Source organism: Diadema antillarum, unplaced genomic scaffold (genome assembly GCF_040938485.1).
Source record: "Diadema antillarum isolate AM-2024a unplaced genomic scaffold, OU_Dant_1.0 seq00001502_RagTag, whole genome shotgun sequence".
In the NCBI taxonomy this organism is placed as follows: domain Eukaryota; kingdom Metazoa; phylum Echinodermata; class Echinoidea; order Diadematoida; family Diadematidae; genus Diadema; species Diadema antillarum.
This window is the reverse complement of record NW_027272236.1, coordinates 472,752-492,117: the sequence shown is the minus strand read 5'-3', so window position 1 is coordinate 492,117 and position 19,366 is coordinate 472,752.

The following is a 19,366-nucleotide window of genomic DNA, read 5'->3' as shown; positions in this document are numbered from 1 at the left end:
AAGCCTCCTTTCTCACTACTTATCGCACTCAACACATCTGGTAACTGTACGGACCTCCACCTTCATCCATTACTAAAGAATACATGTTCGTTTCCATGGTTACTGCGGGTGATATCAATCTCATACCTGAATACTCTCTGGGGAGACAAGTGGTTTGAGGATAACACCCTCAAAACTGTACGCTTAAAATAAAGGGAATTTCAGACTTATCGTAAAATTTCTTGAAATATGTAGTTGACTGTAGACCTATTGTAAACGTAGATTTAGACAAACAACTTAAGCATGTTATTCACTCTCAATGTCAAGAGCAGTTATTACTTTCATCATCGTATTTCTATTACTATTACTATTACTATTACTATTACTATTACTATTACTAGTACTGTTACTATTACTATTATTATCATCATTATCATCATCATCGTTACTGTTCAACCTCAACAGCCAGCTCTATAACTGTTTCATATCATGAACATCCTACATTGGTCGGTAAGATATCATATTTACACCGTAGTTTGAACAAATTCTAAAGAATACCTGAATAAAAGTGAGAGAAAAAATACAATTAAAATGTAATTGATACAGTGAAGTGGGAAATAAGATATACCACAACTCTAAATTAGAAAAAAAAAATGCCATGAAAATTGGTTATTCAGGACAATTGAATCTGATAAATCTTTCGTTACAACGATTATTTGATTTCATCATTGTTGTTGCTTTGAACTCTTTAAATACTTCCTTGAAATTTTCATTAATGTCTGGGCGTTTACCGGCAGCCTGACGAAAGACTAAGGGAGAGAGATGGAGAGAGGTAAAAGAGATAAGAGAAAGATGCAGAAGGGGAGGCGAAGAGAAAATTTTCCTTTTTCTAATTTTGGTGCCTCCATTCTACCATGCAGAATACAAAAATAAGTAACTTACTATAATGTTCTGACGAACTGGTTTATACTCGAGAGGTCGCAAAATAGAGGACTGAAACAAGGACAAAACTATATTTTAGTCAAACCTATCTTGGTTGGTACATTCTGCAAATAAAGCCAGTTACTTTAGAATAAGATTTTTCCTATATAGTGTGTAACAATCAGGTCCATGTCATACTTCCAATATCGATCACTCATCCATGCAAGCATGACACGTAGGCCTATCAAGGTGAGAGGACATGAACATTTTGAATGAAATTCATGGACTTCCATGGAAGTTAAAGAGTTATTGTGATCTCTATATAACTTGGACAATCTGTATATTCGATTTCCAAAAGTCACATTCGTATTTCTTGCGTCACCCTTTGTTATGCTGCACTTCCTTTGCCCGCTGTAAGGATATCTCGAGTTCTTGCCTTACAATATTTCGTGGTTTTGTTGTAAGACAGAATCATTCGTGAAAGCGATTTTAAACTATCCTCCCTTGTGCCAGTCTCTCACATAATCTTCCCATCGCTCCATCCTCTTTGTTAGCTCTCGTTTCCCAATCTTCCGCCATATAATTACATCTAGAAGAAGTGGCTTGGAAAACAATGTACCCTATAATCATCTTGCTGTGAGACTTTTCACACTTGACCTATTCCGAGGAGATGCAGTCTTTTCACAGAGTTGCGAGACTTCTCCCTCCTTCAACCACGTGGTGATGGCGGTCGCATCCCTGTACACCGCTCCCTGACGGAACAAAGGATTTAAATAGGACTTATCGAGTTCCTTCTTTCATAAATCATCCTGATTTATGGGACTGCCACGAGGTAAAATTTCAAAGTTTCTCAAAGCTCCACCGCATAATTAGGTCAACCCATTGTCACTCGCAATATGTGAAGTTGCATGTCAAGATGATTATGTCGAGAAAACAACAATAAAGGAATCTCATTTAGGCCTTGATTGAAAATGGCAAAAGGAATATGAGGAGACGTTCATGGTCGCAAAGAAAGCGACGGTCAATATGAACTTAATGACCGTGTGCCAGTGATATTTAGTATGTGGTAAGCAGATAAAGATTAGTTACCACAAACGAGAGATATCAACAAGAACAAACGTGACAGGGCCAAGGGACTGAGGAATGAAAAACAAAGAACCTTTGACGGATTAACCTAAAACGTCAGTTTGACTGCATTCAAGTCCTAGGCCTATACACTCAACTTTCTAAGGGTGTATCCTTCAGCTACAAGATGAGATGATTTCCAAAAGCTAAAGCACGACAAATTTGGCATATCTGAGCAGTAGTCTTGCACAACAAATACATTATAAAGAAATTACATACATTATCTGTTTATGATTTTACAGCAGTATCAATGCACAAACTTTGAGACGGAAGGTAAGACCGGCCCTATTAGCAGTAGTCCTACTTTCAGGCGTGAAATACGCAGTATAGGTCCTATATGGTATAGCACAGATATTATGTACGCTGATGCCCCCCCCCCCCCCATTAACCAAGGAGATACTCTGCGAGCTCGCCTCGTATATCTCATTCTTTATCATTTGCAGATGAAACTAAAATCCAGCTTTAGTGCTTCAAAAAATAGTTCTAATATATGAGTTAGGGATACAGACAACCAATGTCAAATTTTTATTCAGTGTAATCAATGTTAAGTATTGTTAAATATACAAAATGTGAACAACGGTTATAATAACATTGTTTCTAGAATATACCGCCTATAATTATGGTATATTGAGAAAATCGGTCTATACAGTAATGTATGGTTTATGGAGAAAATAGTGATATCTCCTTATATTTAAGGTTCTATTGCGGAATTCTTATATGGTAGGATGTTTTGTGATGCAACTGACTTGCATGTATGCATCAAATGTGATAACTCGAATATCTTTTAAACCACTGCTCCAATTGGTAAACAGCAACGTTAAATTTCCATGCGATGGGTTCCCTCTTTGCTAATGTCATGATGTCGCATCGTACCTCCTTTGATTCACCATGATTTCCCTCTTAGCTCATGTCACGTGCCGCCCTCGAATGACGAATTGGTGCACAACGAGGGCGTGACATTGATGCAATCTCATGACGACATCACTTTGCGAATTGCTCTTTGATGCACCGTTTTCAACATGATGCATGCCCATCTGGTTGATCGTTTGGTTGACGAACGCTGAGGTTTCGTGAAATCATATTAGCTCCATGGTGAAATGTTTGCTTCTGTATTATTGACTGTACACATTTGTACATGTCAATTGTGATGAAATAGAGCAAGTAAAATCTTACCTTGGTGCTACGTTGTCATAAGAATTGGGTAGTATTTGTACACTGTACCATACATATTCCTGAAAAATAGCTTGACATGGTGACTTCCAAATGGGCCCACGACGTATCAAAGTATTAGATCAGTGATGTACACGTAAATGTCTAAACAATCGCCAGAACGCCTACTTGGATTAGGAATCTCCTAATCAATCGCCATATATGCCAACAAGTAATAGGCCTACATCTTCATGGGGGTGGTCGCATATCTGTGTTATCTTCCATTCTTTTGATTTTCCCTTGTACAAGGGCATAAGCGTTAATGGTAGGTCCGTAAGCGAACATGATTATGATGAGGACGAAGATTATAATGTTAAAAGGAGTAATGACAATGAAGGCAAATCGAGTGTTGTGTCTGTTCTTAAGGGAAAGTAGCTCGACAGAATGAACAGCTGAGTGCAATCTCCATGACGAAAGCGAATGCCAAACATTGGAATCGACAAAAAGGGGCGTTACAATTCGATGGCTACTCTTTTCGTATCTTTAAATCAATACACAATGCCTTTCATTTTCTCGAGAGATGAATTTTCTCAACGAATCCGCTCTTGACACATCTAGGACGTCAATGTTCAGGCACACGTTTAAAGGAACATTTGGTCACTTTTGCATGAAGAAATTGTGTGTTGATACGAGAAAGACCTTACATAATACAAAATGATTGGTGATACTTATATTCCACTTTATTATCTGTAGTGATGACATGCTTTTGTGAGATTTCGCTCACTCACAATCATCTTAAAAGTAGGCTTACCCCGGGGGCATACATTTCTTGGCAGTACCGGTATTTTTCTTTTGAGGGTAAATTTCCCTTTAAAGGAATTTACCTATTTACCTCATGCCTTCGTACTCTAGCTTGCTGACACTTGTTGAAGGACTTCCGTGTATCTTAAAATAAGTACCTGGATGAGTCAATGGACTCAATTAGGGCTGAGATGACAAGCATTGCACAGACCGCAGCGTCTGCAATCATGACAACGTGATGATAAACAACAGGCGACGCGACGGTTGTAACGCTTTGCGTGCTTTTATTGAAATCCAATGACGGCATCAACCACAAAATAATAATGAAAAATTGTATTTACGTGGGCATTGTGACACTGTAACCACAACAAACAGAATCAACCAGAACGGAAGCCGGGAACGGAAGAAAGTTTTTGGGTTCGAGGCGCTTCCGAGAAGGCTTCCATTCTGATCTCACGTGGCCTTATTTCAAACTTTAGTTTCTTAGAATGTGGCATTCTGTTGCAGGATTTCCACGAGGGTCTGTTTTGTTTCTCATTCTTTGGTATTGATATCTATAAATCACAAGAAAAAAAAAAGGAAAACATTTCTTTGGCAATGACAATGATCTGACGCAACAGGTGGTCCTGAGATTGGCCCCTACATCGAAGTTTGACTGTAAAACTACGATGATTTTCCTTTTTCTTTATCCTGTAGAGTTCAAGGGCAGCACAGGTAGTGGCGAATCGAAGCGCAACAGTCACTGACATTTTCAAACTCCCAAGGGGTCGAGTAATACTGACATAATCTGCATGGAGGTACCAACTGACTCCCAATAAAAATTCATACCAAATGCCCTTTCACTGGACTCTCTGCACACAGTCGTGACAATGGTCATGTGTTTCTACACTTACAAAAAGCAACATGTGTTTAATACTATGGGCTACCTGTTTCCTTGGTTACGTGTCAAACACCTGTGTTGTTCATCAGCCATTTATATAGGCTTACACGTGTATATATCTATGTTTATGAATTCACCCTCTTCCTCACTCAAGACAGTCTACTGTTTGTACCTCTGATTATGCGCAAGCTAGGCCTATTCCTTTCCCTCAAAAGTACTTCTAATCCCAAGGTATGCAGTATTGAGATAAGATGAAAAAGATAGTGGGGACACTGTAAATAATTATACTCCTGACTTTTAATCGGAGGTCTCGATTTCGAATCCCGCCGGGATTGGCATTGGAGTCCAATGCCTAGGGCCTATGTCTTTGGACAAAATGTTCTTACCCATCATGTCGCTCTGGACCCAGACAACACTGAGGTAATAATAGTGGCACGGCCCTCTGGTAGAACAGTGGCAACAATGGATAAAGGGCTACCCTGGATAAAGAAGACCATACTTATCATTATGTAAGAAACGAGCTTTCCTCACATATGACTACTAGTATACTTGAGGACATGAGAGCCGGGTTTGCGGATGTGCCTCTTTTCACCTGGCGCAGGGAGGTCAGGGAGGTGGAAAGAGCTGGAGACGGAGTCCACACCAGAAAGCGCCCGAACAAAATAAGTTAAAGGGGTGATTGGAAGCGAATTAAGGGCCTGGTTTGAAGATCTTTTAATCATTGATGGTTTGGTTTTGACAAACGCAGAGTGTATATTCATAACATTCTAAACAAGAGACAACACGACTGCCGTTTACTCTCCACGACTATATCCGTGCATAAACTATTCTACTAGTAGTAGGCCTATACCAAACTGCATCCCACTGAGGACAAGTCTGTGGGGTGTAGGAAACCCGTCTGCGATGGGTGGACTGGAAGCCAGGTCATCAGACGACGTTGACACTTGCCCGTCGCGCGAAGCTACGAGGTGACCGTGGCGTTTGGGTGGTGTCTGCTATTTCGTTCCACAACATCTTGACCACAAATGGGATCTTGTGATCTGACTAGGATTATCGTCTGCTCAGACAGTCCGTGGGGACAGCTTCGAGGATGTCTAGAATTCTACGACCAGAGGCACAGGAAAGCACGTCATGCATCTGGTTACAAAATATGATGCTCCTCCATTGAGTATTTTTTATATATCTTGTATCATTTTATCAAAGTACGTAGGGCCTACAGTGTATACATACCTTTCCAGTAAGTTGATAAGCCGTTAACTTGACATCGCCGGAGAATTTAAAAAAAAAAATGCATGCAGAAAAACTTTCGGAATATCGTCTCCAATTAGACGATGCTACAACAAAGAGCCTAACTGCACTTCGCAGTCCTGCGCTTGGCAATCATTATTTTGCGAGGGGATTCAAAAGTCGTTAACTATCTTATTGTGAATAATTCTCGACTTATGTAATTTCTTTCGATCAGACCAGGAACATCATATTGACATTTACAAGGGAAAGCGTCCAAGAACGTAGTGATTAAAACATACTAAAAGGCCATAAACCAGGGAGGTGCATAATCTATACATTACATGCCTCTATTAGTGTACAACCATGGTTCGGTCGTATGACGTCACATTCACCGATGTCAGGTTGCCTGGGATAGATCCCTCACTCAATAAATTACGGGCGACGTGGAAGGTCAAGTGAGTTTGGCCTAACAAGAGTGTGCAAGAAACCAAACAGTAACAATGCGTCTATAGGGCTTTTTACACTTGTGTTTCTTAACCCCGGACTTTCTCTGACCCAGGACTATCGTTAGTCCCGTGGCAATTTTTTCAGCTTTTTACACTCGCCAATTAGTCCCGTACTATCTCTTGTCCGGGGCTAAGGAGAAAACTGACCTTTTTACACTCGTATTTCTTAGCCCCGGACTTTCCAAACCACATGAATATTCATAATTACGCTGTGTACTGTACACGTACACGCACGCACCGGCAGCACTTGATTACCTCGTTTCTGATTGGTCAGTGAGGGTCGGACTTCGTCTCCGTCGCTTAGCCCAGGATTATTTTTTCGTTCTGTTTACACTCACTTGCTTGGCACCGTAATTGCGGTGCTAGCACCGCAATTCTCGCTATCGCCAATGACGTAAAAAGTACCCGGATGTGGCTTTCTCGTCAAGATTTAGTTCACTTGGTAGCAAGGGCACTTCCGGCGCGGGGCATAATTTGCACAACGCTAGCGTGCGCGTACGTGCACCTTACCTATAGCGCAGCGCCGACCACGGATACTAGTACAGTAGGCCGCTGTACTGCCCGAGCCAGCGAGTGGCCAGGCCTGTCATGCATACTCGTACACTGTAGTCCCCGCCGCCGGCGGCCGGCCTTTCTTGCTAGCATGCACCACTCACTGCACGCTGCATGCAGCGCATAAGCTAACACATACCGGTACGGCGTACATCACAGATCAGTCATCTCTGCATACGCTGAAAATATGCTGGAAAATATTCACCCACCTGGATATACAGTATATCGTCATGGAATGCCCATCTTTTTTCTTTATTTGTTCTCTGTCGAAATGTCGCGAACACAATCGGGAACGAACAGTGATCTCGAACTTATCCTGTCTCCAAAGCAATTTCTTCCAAGTAAGTACACGTACGTACAATGTACGTAGGCACTGTACTAGGTCTACTACTAGTACCTAGTGCTACTACCACTACTAGTAAGTCGCGCGTGCACGTACTGCGCTGTGGAGTCACCCGCAAACTTCACCCACGCTGCCACGTCACGTCTCGCATGCCAGTAAGGGTCCTATTTCTGCAGATTTTTTTTCATTTATTGTCGTGCGAACAACACATGGCAGCTTCGCAGCAACAACCAATAGTTGTAGTAACAGCAATTTCTTAAGAATGGAGAAATTTCAAATCATATTAAAGCTGTAATTCAAGTCGAGAAAACCGGAAGTACACGTAGAATACAGTCGGTTGTGTGTGTAAATCGCATTAGTCACGTATCACGCGCGTACGAACGGAAGTGATTTTGCTACCGGACTATCCCATAATGCACCGTAAATGACGCTTAAATCAACATCCGGGTACTTTTTACGTCATTGGCGATAGCGAGAATTGCGGTGCTAACCCCTGCTATTTTGCAGGGCCAGATAGTACCGTACTATCGGTGGGGCTAGCCCACTTTGGCAAAAACGAGTGTAAACAGAAAGTGGGCTAAGGATAGTCCCGTACCAACGGTGGGGCTAAGGCCCCCCCTTAGCCCCACCGTTGGTCCGGGGCTAAGCAAAAATTTACAAGTGTAAAAAGCCCTTAACTGTGTGTTTACGTTTATGTTGTAAAGATGTTCAAGGTTGAATAAGCCTTCCTCGGCTTTTACAAACCGTGTCAGGTAAGTCTTGTTTTTATCTGAGGACAAAATTGTGACTCTGTTGATAAATATATTCAAATGAACAGTTGGCTCTGAAATAGCTCTTGTCTTCTGCGTCTTCGGACGGATATGAAAGTAGTTGCTACATTGTATGGCACGCCCCTCGATAATCAAAATGTTATGCCCATTGTTGATAACTCCTAGCTGTGGCGCAATCATTATAATATGTAATCTGAATGTACGTGGCGGAAAGGACTCTACGAAGCAAGATAGATTTATCATACCATCCAATTCACTAAAATCGTTTATTCGATGAATGATATTATTTTATCTTTATTGCATTTAGAATCAGATTGCACGTCTTTATACCAACCTGTTGCCCTGCAATCTTCTTCCTTTGTTAATTGTCGTTTGATTAACACTTTGGTTTCCAATACGGTGTGTAAACCGTCAAGTTTTTCTGCCCTTCGTGTTGTGTTATATACTTTGTGCATATTCTCAGATACCGATGCTTTGAAGCGTCCTTTCCCTTTTCTGTTTTTAAATATTGAAATCGAGTTAAAATATTGACTTAATCCCAAATACACTGTGTAATATGTCTTTTTTTCACCATGTCTTTATAATCACGCAACGAATCGACATCGTAGTGGATAAAGTGTTAAACGACTTCAATCTATAATCATATTGAACTACACGTCACTGTGGTTGTTTTTTCTCGAGAATTCTGCTTTCTGTTTAATTCCTATTTTTGATCAAAAAAAAAAGAAATGCCATTAAACTCTTTACATGATTGTGTTCTTTATGATCACCTGTCTAAGAATTTGGATGGAAGAAGAAGTGTAAACTCAAAGATTATTTTCACCTGCCGTTCCCCTTCAATCTATATATATCATGTGTTGCAGGAATGAAGCATTTCACTGCTATACCATGGCATGGTATCGTGCAAGATCACTGCGATATCATTTCGCGTGTCCTTGTGCCTTTCTGACCTCATATCCACTTGCTTTTCACCATTTCCCCCTCGAAAATCCTGATCATTACACCAATGGTATAGCACAATCCATCATTCGCATTCCCCTGATACGTGAGGCTTTTGCATACTGACTCCTCACCCCACCCCCACCCCCCCAAAAAAAACCAACAACAACCCAGAAAACATGGCTTTGCTGTGTTATCACTCTGCAAAGTGTAGAAAGGAATTTCGCAATATTTGGAGAAAAGCTATTTTGGTTATCCTGACATTTTGAAATTGGTAACAGACTACTTTAGGAGTCAAATAGTAAGCACAACCGATGTGAAGTTTACTCAGCTCGATTGGAAGCGCCACGGAAGGCCGACATCACAGATCTCCCTGCATGAGATGAAAAGTGCTCGTCCTCTTTGACCCCGTCACATGGGGATAACATTCGATATGTAACACTTTGCTGCGCTGTCACAGCCGTTTTGGCAAACACACAAAACACACCCACACACACAAAAAGAAAAGAAAACAAAACAAAACAAAGCAAAACAAAAAAGAGAAGAAAAGGAAAGAAAAAAAAAGATAGGCCAAATTATGAACATTATAATGGTCATAATTTGGCCAAATACATTTGTATTCAAGGGGTCTGTTGCTCTGAATAAACTAGAAAAGTAGCGAAATATAACTATCTACGGTAAACATGACATTATTTCCGGGTGTGTTTTTTTTTTTGCGTCTCAGTTTGTCCGTATTTTTTCACTCAAGCTGTGCAACATACTCCCAAGTATTATATGTTTTTACTTTTTTGCGGCTGATTTTGCAAAGAGTTCAAAAGTTTATTTGGACTTGTGCTACAACAAAGGGAAAAGGGTTTCACTAATTATTTTACATCACTTACAAAAAGGAAAAGCGAGGGTAAATACCCCAATCCAATTAGAGTCCTAACAAACCATAAAGGTGGCGTATTAACCACTTCCCACAGAGTCCCTTCTGAAATCTTCCTACAGAGACTTTGCACGTGACCTATCAGGTACCCGTTCTTTATGACTTAAAGGGACTGTACAGTATACTAGTTGAGGTGGGGATTCATGTTTGGAACATTCCTAAGTGAGATAATGAAAAAACTCTTATGAAATATGAAAGAGCATGTAATTTTAAGAAGGATTCAACGTTTATTTGATGAAAATTGGTTTTCAAATGGCTGAGATATCCAAAAAAGTGATAATAATAAAAGGCTATAGGCCACGCCTTTTATTAGGATCTCTTTGTTTCACCTTGTTTTTGGATATCTCAGCCATTTCAAAACCGATTTTCATCAAATAAACTTTTGATAACCCTTAGAATTACATGCTCTTTGACATCTCATAGAGTGGTTTCTGAATATCTGGCAAAATGTTGAAAGCTAAATCCTCACCTCGACCAGAACTGTACACACCCTTTAACCCTTTCTGCGCCAGGGATTTTGGACAGTGTGTTGAACGCTATAGAGTTTTTCGTGCCCAGCATTGATACTCAAGGCACACAAAGGGTTTATTAAGCATAATTAGAATTATAAAGGAAATTGACGAAAGAAGGAGTACCGTCATACCTCTAATCAATGAATCCGTAAATTGAGCAAAAACGTCCATAGTATAATTCTGATTTGAAGGTGAGATATCATTTTTCGGGGTCATTCTATTTTTTATGTTTTGTTTTAATGGACCAGGTTTCCATAGAGCACTTGATGTTGGATGATGGTTTTACCTGAGGGTCATCACAAGTCTTTTTTATTTTTCTTTAAAAAATACAGATATCGAGGTTTAGATGTCTTGAGAACTTAGCCAGAAATTTGGGCAACAAGTTATCGATTGATCCTTCCTAGGACGAGAACGAATTGTCTGACGTCATGATAGCAGGCATGATCGTTCGAAACTGTTTTGTGTGATTTTTCTCATATGAAAGCGTACGTGAAAGTGATTTAATTTGTCACTATATAACCATCGATGACGATATGGTTGAAACAATTTTGGGTTGCCTATAAAGTACATGAGATGGAGAGATTTAACAGAGTTCAAGATTTATTACCATATTCTTACAATATTTCGTCAGTTTTAACTGATTGGTCTACATCAAATACGTTCATTTGGTTTGGGGTAGTTTTGATTGTGATTTATAATAAGTAGTACCTGTGTTATGTCGAAGATTTCCGCGTCCAAATCACATTTCGATCATCTCGTTTGTACGAGTCAAATGTCAGATCCCTTTAACGCCAAGATCTGCCATAAGTCTGATGTGGAATCCAACTGAGGAAGTAGCAGGGTGCTATACGGCAAGCCAAAGAGAAGGTTCTGCTCCAAGGGCGTAAATCTTACTAATATGTCGCGTATCGAAGTAGACAGCGGGGACGAAACTTGATGCCATAGTTAAGGGTGGCTGTGAACTTCACCGTTAACCCGTGCTATACATTCAAAATTTGAGTAAACTGCAAAAACGACAGAAAAAAGTTGTGGTGTTAACGTTGACCCCCTCTCCCCACCTCCCGCTTGTATTCGTATGTGTTTTTGTCTTGTTTTTGTTTTTTTTTTATTCTCACTTGACACATATTGGACGCTCTGCCTTTTCTTTGCCATGCTCGGGATAGAAAGAAGGGGGCTTCCATGAAACCAGAAATCCGGGGGATACGGGATGCGCCAAGAATTGTTTGGGGAGGAAATTTGATAGGGCGAAGTGACAGGGACGAGTCAAGGGGCAAATTGTCATCCACTGGGGAGCGCTGAAGACTTTCTATTCATCCGTGATGGATTCTTGATAAATGCGGACAGATGTGTACAAATGAAGCACGCTAGGTGAAGAGATCTGTGAAAATGATTCAACAGTCTTTTGGTTGTCGCAACAATAACAGAGCAAACATAATTAATAATGATATGTTAAACGCAAGTGACACAAGATATTGTATTACAATATAAAATGAGGTATATGGTACATGCACATGTCTTCAATATCATAACATGATTATGAACAATGTATGTTTGTTCAAATCAATGATCCATACGTCGAGTTGTTTTTAGCGCAACTGATGAACAAATTGCCTTCATTGACGTAAAGAATCATCGATCATTCAGGCCCAAATTCAAGAAGGTGGTACAAATGAAACCATGGTTTAAACCATGGACAAAAACCATGGAGCGCCAAGTGTCGCATGGAATATTTCGTTACGAAATCAGTCATATCGTCGATGAAATGGTTATTTTATAACTAAATGACAACATTTTGTAACTAAATGAACATTTCGTTAACGAAACGGTCATTTTGTCGACGAAATGACCAATTTCGTTACGAAATATTCCGTGCGACACTTGGCGCTCCATGGTTTTTGTCCATGGTTTAAACCATGGTTTCATTTGTACCACCTTCATGAATTCGGGACATAGTGGCCTTGATTTAAAAAAAAAAATAATTTATTCAAGTGAGTTATGCAACACCCGCTCCCGCTGCAATACGGGATCAGGTATTAAAGGACAAGTTCACCTTCATAAACATAAGGATTGAGAAAATGCAACAATATTAGTAGAACACATCAGTGAAAGTTTGAGGAAAATTGGACAATCGATGCAAAAGTTATGAATTTTTTAAATTTTTGTGTTGGAACCGCTGGATGAGGAGACTACTACAGCTTGTGAGTCATATGCGTACAACAGTATAAAGAAAATATAAAAGAAAATTCAACATATTTTCACTTTTTTCGCATAATAAAAGAGCAATTGACTTGCCTCTTTCTAAAGGCAGGGGGAATAATATTACCCATAACATTTATCGGTAACGAGTCAGGGGAATGTGTACTTTTTTCAAAAGATGGAATTTTGTGAAATTCTCTTTATATTTTCCTTATATTGTTGTACGCATGTGACATCTAAGTTATTCATACATTGCAGTAGTCTTGTCATCCAGCGGGTACTGCAAAAAAAACTTCAAAAATTCATAACTTTTGAACGGATTGTCTGATTTTCCTCAAACTTTCAATGATGTGTTCTACTAATATTGCTACACTCTCTCAATCCTTATGTTTATGAAGGTGAACTTGTCCTTTAAACATTAGTGGCTATTGGGCAGAAGCTCGGTAGTCTTGTAGATGACTTCTGTCTAGCGAACAGGAGGTCGTGTGTTCGAATCTCACCCGAGTGTACATGTACAGTAGCATAAGGGCCAGATTTTTTTCTATCATGACTACTACTCAAAACACTGAATAATCTATGCTTTTTTGAAGTTTTTGAAGGACAGTTTGTCAGTCTGTTGCAATGTGTGGTTCATCTCCGAGAAATGCAGCGTGATATCAATTAAGTTTGATTACAGGGAGGATAAGTGCTCCAAGAGGTCATACAGCAAACATGAATGACGAATCTTGTACATGATTTATGGCACAGAAATGCTTGTATCAAGGGCCCCATTTCATAAAGAGTTTATTTGATGACAACTCTTTGCTGGAATGACTATTGTCATGGTAAAGACAAGAATACAGCTTTCTGATTGGCTGTTTGCTGTGGAAAGTTGTCATTCCAGCAAGAGTTGTCATCCTAACATCTTTTATGAAATGGGGCCCAGAAGCCTATATTCTGTCAGGGGTAAAGGAAATCCTGACTATTTTAGCCAGACATGGTGGAATTAGTAGCGGTACGATGATACACAGAAGAATAAGATAAGGGAGAGAAAGTGAGGGTGGGTGAAAGCGGATGGAAAAATAATGATGAATACAGCTGAAAGAGACGCTGATCCTCAACATTCATCAAGACATTAAGAGCACAAGAGAATAAGTGACTATGTGAACGACAACGAAAAGCATGACAACGAAGATTCGGCTGGCTTTTATATCATAAGAACATAATTTGTGACAAAGCATGACGCAACCAGCAGCTCTCTTCCGGAGAAGGTTGGAATGCTTAAAAATATCCTCTCCGTTTTGATATTCTCTTGACAAACATGACGAACTCATTTAATGAGGCTTATGATTGTACAACCGAGACTATAGGCGTGTGCTGGCCGAAGTATCCTATGCTTACATTCCAAAACGTATATGTTCCTGGTTCTTGCTCATGTTTGTTTGAGCCATGTGCCGGAAGATCAAAAAGTTGAACGGTTTAATATCATCTCGCTGCATGCTCCGCAGATTTGATGCTGAATATTTGACCTCAAGGTTTCAATGCTATTATACTTTATTTCCATCCAACAAAAGGTTATAGGCCTAAATCAACAATGCAAAGCATACATTTCACTTACCCACCCCAAGGAAAAAAATGAAAACAACTCATGGAAAAATATTTCGAAAGAACGTGTGAATCTTGTTCGTACATGGTTGCCGTCAACTTGTGCTCATGACTAGCAATCAAGACTTCAAGAAGACATGTATAGGCCTAAACGCTTTTTGATAGGCCTAGACCTAGTAAATCCAAACAACCAACGACCAAGGAAGATATTGGAAGTATACGAAAGACTGCGAACCGCTATTGCACTTTTAGCAAATTTTTTTTTTCAGTTTTCAATTTTTCAATTGATCACTTATCTTATTTGTCGCCACATTATCTTCCTCACGATTATGAGATGAAACTATTTTGAAAGGTGTACTTGCATCACTATTGCACTACCAGTTCCTTCAAACCCCCTTTCCTTGCAAGTTGTTCTTTGTCAGTTGAAGTCTGTATGAATGCCGAAATAAATGTGACGCTCTTCAAGTGACTTTTATTCTCTACTTAATTATCAGTACGAGTAGAGCTTGGTTCGCTCATGTACCAGGAAATGTCGTTCCCAATACAGTTGCTACCTAACTAAAGAGTCATTGATAAAACTGATACCAAGATACCTAAAATGATAACAAAATGATTAAGGCATTGGACATAATATAGGCCTACACTGGAATTATATTTCATTGTGGTGGTGCTAGGAAAATGAGCGCTATCTACGTGTTTTTGAGGGCTCAAAGTTCGGCAAATACTGCCTTCTTCCCGAGATTGTCTCGTGAACAAGAAATATACGAAGAAGGGAGAGAGGATAAACCTGGATTCCCCTTCAATATTGTAGTGCACTGGGTTCACAGTCATTGATGCATCGTTCTAGGACCTGAACTTGCGGCGCTGCGTCATGTTAAAGACATAACCAGACCAATTAAGTCGACCTTGCCATGACTCCACCAATCGCATTAAATCCATGGAAAATCCTGTCGTCTGCGCAGGTTTATCAACGTGACCCGCGAGTGATCGATTGAGACCGATCGGAGCTGAGAGGCTTTTAGACAGAGTGCATTTGCTACCATGACGTCGCCAGTTGAGAAGCCAACTGTCCATTTGTGTACTTTTCTTCTTTTTTTTTTAGGTCGACTGTGTAGGCTCCTCGGTTTTCAGTTGACGTTATTGCATTTGTTGGTTAGGTAAACTGACTCACATTAAATCACATCAGTCACAGCAGGCTCAGGAGTTTGGTTTCTTGCAGAATATATGATTTGACGACTGTTTTTCAGGCTTTATCCACCATGGTGAACTTCGAACCTTGATACCCCCGCCCCCACCCCACCCCCTTTTCCGATGGATCACACCAACTAGTATATATGCATGGCAGTAAAAGAATGATATCGTATCATGTTGATATCTGTCATAGCTGGTCATATTGCGAACTGGAACGATCGAAGCCATTAAATCTCATGAAAGCTCCAGAAATAATGCTATGATCGTAACTTCTGCGTGTAATCTTATTTTTCAACTGGTCTTGAACGCGTATTTTTATAATGACCATTGTAGAAAGCGGAACCCACGAGCACGATGTTTTCCTCGTCACAAGTGAAATGTAAATAAAAACACAGAAATTAGTTTCTTTTTTCTTACAAGTAAAATCTCTTTGATGCTTTGTTGATGGCTTAACCCGTTGAGGACAAGTCCCGAGTATACTCGAGCAGGGGTCTGTGGGAAATGCGAGTTGTAGCAAAATCAGCCCGTTCTCGACGGGTTAACATCAGTTCAACATGCCAGTGGCAATGGGGGATCGAGGGTTTTTCCTCGATTTCCTCCTTCCCTCCTCTCCCTTCCCCTCTCCTCCTCCTCTGTCCTCAGGTGACTGTCCTTCGCTGAATGCAATCAGCTAGACTGTATTTATCATACCAGACTTGCTAACGAATTGCTAACTGCAAAAAGCGTTGGCAGAAAGTTAGTAGTAGAGGAATCTCTTCAGAACCTGCCAGATGTATGTTTTCTTTGATAATACTAGCATGATGCCTTGCGCTATACACCCAGTAAGAATACCACATCAACAAACTTTCCTCCACCTGGTTGCGGAGGTTTATCTTCGAAATGTATCTGCCTCGATAATTTTACTCCGTCAAGCCAATTTGCCGCTCGGATTTCACTCGATGATATCTTCAAATGCAACGAAACGTTGCCGTGCGCAGAGCGAGAAAGTTCGGGGGACGCCCTTTGCAGACTGCCCTCCATTAGCGAAGCCGGGCAGATTTCCTCGACGTAATCTCTTCGATTTACGTCACGCAAAGTTCGAGGAATCTCCTCAAGTTATTCGGGATGGGAAGCTAAGTCCGTCGGGAAGAGACCCGACATACCATCCCCTGGGGATGTGGGGCAGAGAAAAGGCAGATCCTCCGAGATGCGTCAATTTTGCAAGCTGACATCTGCGCCACAAATGTGTGTCTCGCCATCTTTGACTGCATCCAAACATCATTAGAAAGAGGTAAATCTTCTGGATGATGTCGCGGAGAAATATAAGTTGACACTTTAAAAAAAAGGGTATAGCAGCAGCAGCAGCAGCAGCAAACTAAGCCATTATCACTTCTACACAAGGTTGATATCATTCCAAATTATTGGTACAATGTATTTTCAGTTGGTTTTGGCACGATTCTATCCTGTCCTTCCATCCCCAGAAGAACGCTAAACCTACTTACCACGCACAATGAAAAAGACACAAACGGACCTGATTACAAATGTCATGAACATTGCCCGAAGGAGGCATTGCCTTCCGTCAAACCTATCCAAATGACATCACCTTCATCGTAGGCTGTTCCAAGCTATTTGAATACCAATCTATTCGCATCGCCTTTTTAAGACAGAGGTTTCCTGCACGCATGTTTCCCCAGTTTGTACCAGTATACTCCACTAAACGAGATCAATGCTAAATTTGGCTGTTCCCCCATCAAATTTGATGTTCAGATCGGAAAGCGAAATTTACAGTAACTGGAAAATGGCATCCTTCTCTGCCCCGTTCCTTTCCCTCATCCTCTGTCAAGAAAGAAGTGATTAAAGATGAATGTCACAATGCTAGCAGCAGCTATTAGCAAGCAATTCTCCGGAAAAACAAAAATAAGCCCTGATATCTGATGCAGCCCTCTGTCACAAGATTTCTAACTTTTTTTTAGTACATGTCGCGTCTAAAGACGCTTAAAGAAAACATTTAACTGCAACATGCAGCTACATCTAAAGGTAAATATGAAAATCCTCCAACTCGTCTGAATTCTTATCCCATGAACGACACGTCGTTCAGTCATTCTAATTGGGGAATGTGAGTTATCACTTGAATTAGGAAGTACACTTCTTCTATTTGTATGAGACACTGAATGATTATATTGCACATGAAGTTTACTCCCTTTAAAGTTGATATGAATCTAACAGAAAGAAGCTTGGGACGCATTTATGTACAGTCTGCGGTGGAGGAAGGGAAGGGGTAATTATACTGTTATATCTGGCTATTAGCACGATTAGTGTCTTAGAAAAAATGTGTTGTTGTTGTTGTTGTTGTTGTCGTCGTCGTCGTCGTCGTAGCTGCTGCTGCTGTTGCTGTTGTTTCATTGTATTAAAAAAAAAAAACACCTAGAGACCCGAAGAACTCATTACCAGTACTTAGGACCTAAATATTTGCTATTCGAAATTATGACTCAACCAACGCCAGGAAGAATCGCAAGACTCCAGTTACTAACATCCTCTGTCACATGTCATACTGCATGTGTGATATATTGGACAACGCTCTGCAAAATAATAGTCCTGACCTAGCAGGCATAACAGCGTTCGGCTATAGGGCAGGCCATTGGCACGACAATCATCATCGCCATTACTATCATCACCATTATCATTTATACCAGTACCACAGATACCACTGCAGCTTCAAATGCCAGTTTATGTGAGAGATACCTCCAACATCATTACCGTAATATGCGGTATCATTTTCATCATCATTTCATTTTTGCATCTGCCAATGACAGCTTGTGTGCTAGACATCTGCATCATTATCACCAGCATCATCGTAATGCAACATTGTAACAGTGACGATGGACATATTTCATTCTACCTGATAATTTTACCCTAACGACGAAAGCAAAAAACAAAAAAAACAAAAAAACAATTGCATTCAATTAATATTCTTCGAGTTTACTGCTACCATCCGATGTGGTATAGTAGGACTAGGAATTCGGCGAAATGTCACTTTAATACAGAATGTCTTTGAGCAATATCAAGAGCAATATCTACTTCAAAGAAACACAAAGCTGCTGTCATCCCCCCCCCCCCCCTCCTCGGAAAAAGAATCTTTAATCTCTATTACTTTCTTCAGGAGTATGACTATGATTTAATACTCAAACTATTCAAGCAACGCACTGACACAAAAAGCCAGTCACTAGCGGGTGAAAGTAAAAGTCAGAGTTGATGAGATCACAACTGGCTTTAAGTAAAAGTCCTGTCATGTTACAGACTTATCGAATAGGGCCATCGCGCCAAACAGTTCCTCTACAGAGATTCTATACACCAAGGGTAAAGCGTTCACCAGCTTCCTTGAACCCAGTGTCATGGACAATCCTTGACCTAAAAATACCAGCCACTTCCAGAAATAGGCAACTCGAGAAGTAGTACTTGGCGTGTCTTTAAAGGAGCTATCGAGCCTCAGTTTGATACTGATTTTGGAAGGAAGTTTTATACTCGCTATCTACAGAAACCCCCTCGACATTCATTTCATCTGATTGTAGTATTTCACTCTATTAACTCATAGCATGTTGTTGAAAATCAAAAGTCAACCGAGAAAGACAAGCATTACATACCATTGCTCGTGAGTGATGATAACTGATTCCCTTTGTGAGAAAAACTTTAAGGCATCTCAAGGAAATGATGACGCTTTTTCGTATATGTTCTTTCATTCAGCATTGAGAACAAAATACATGTACTGTACTTTACAAAACGCTTT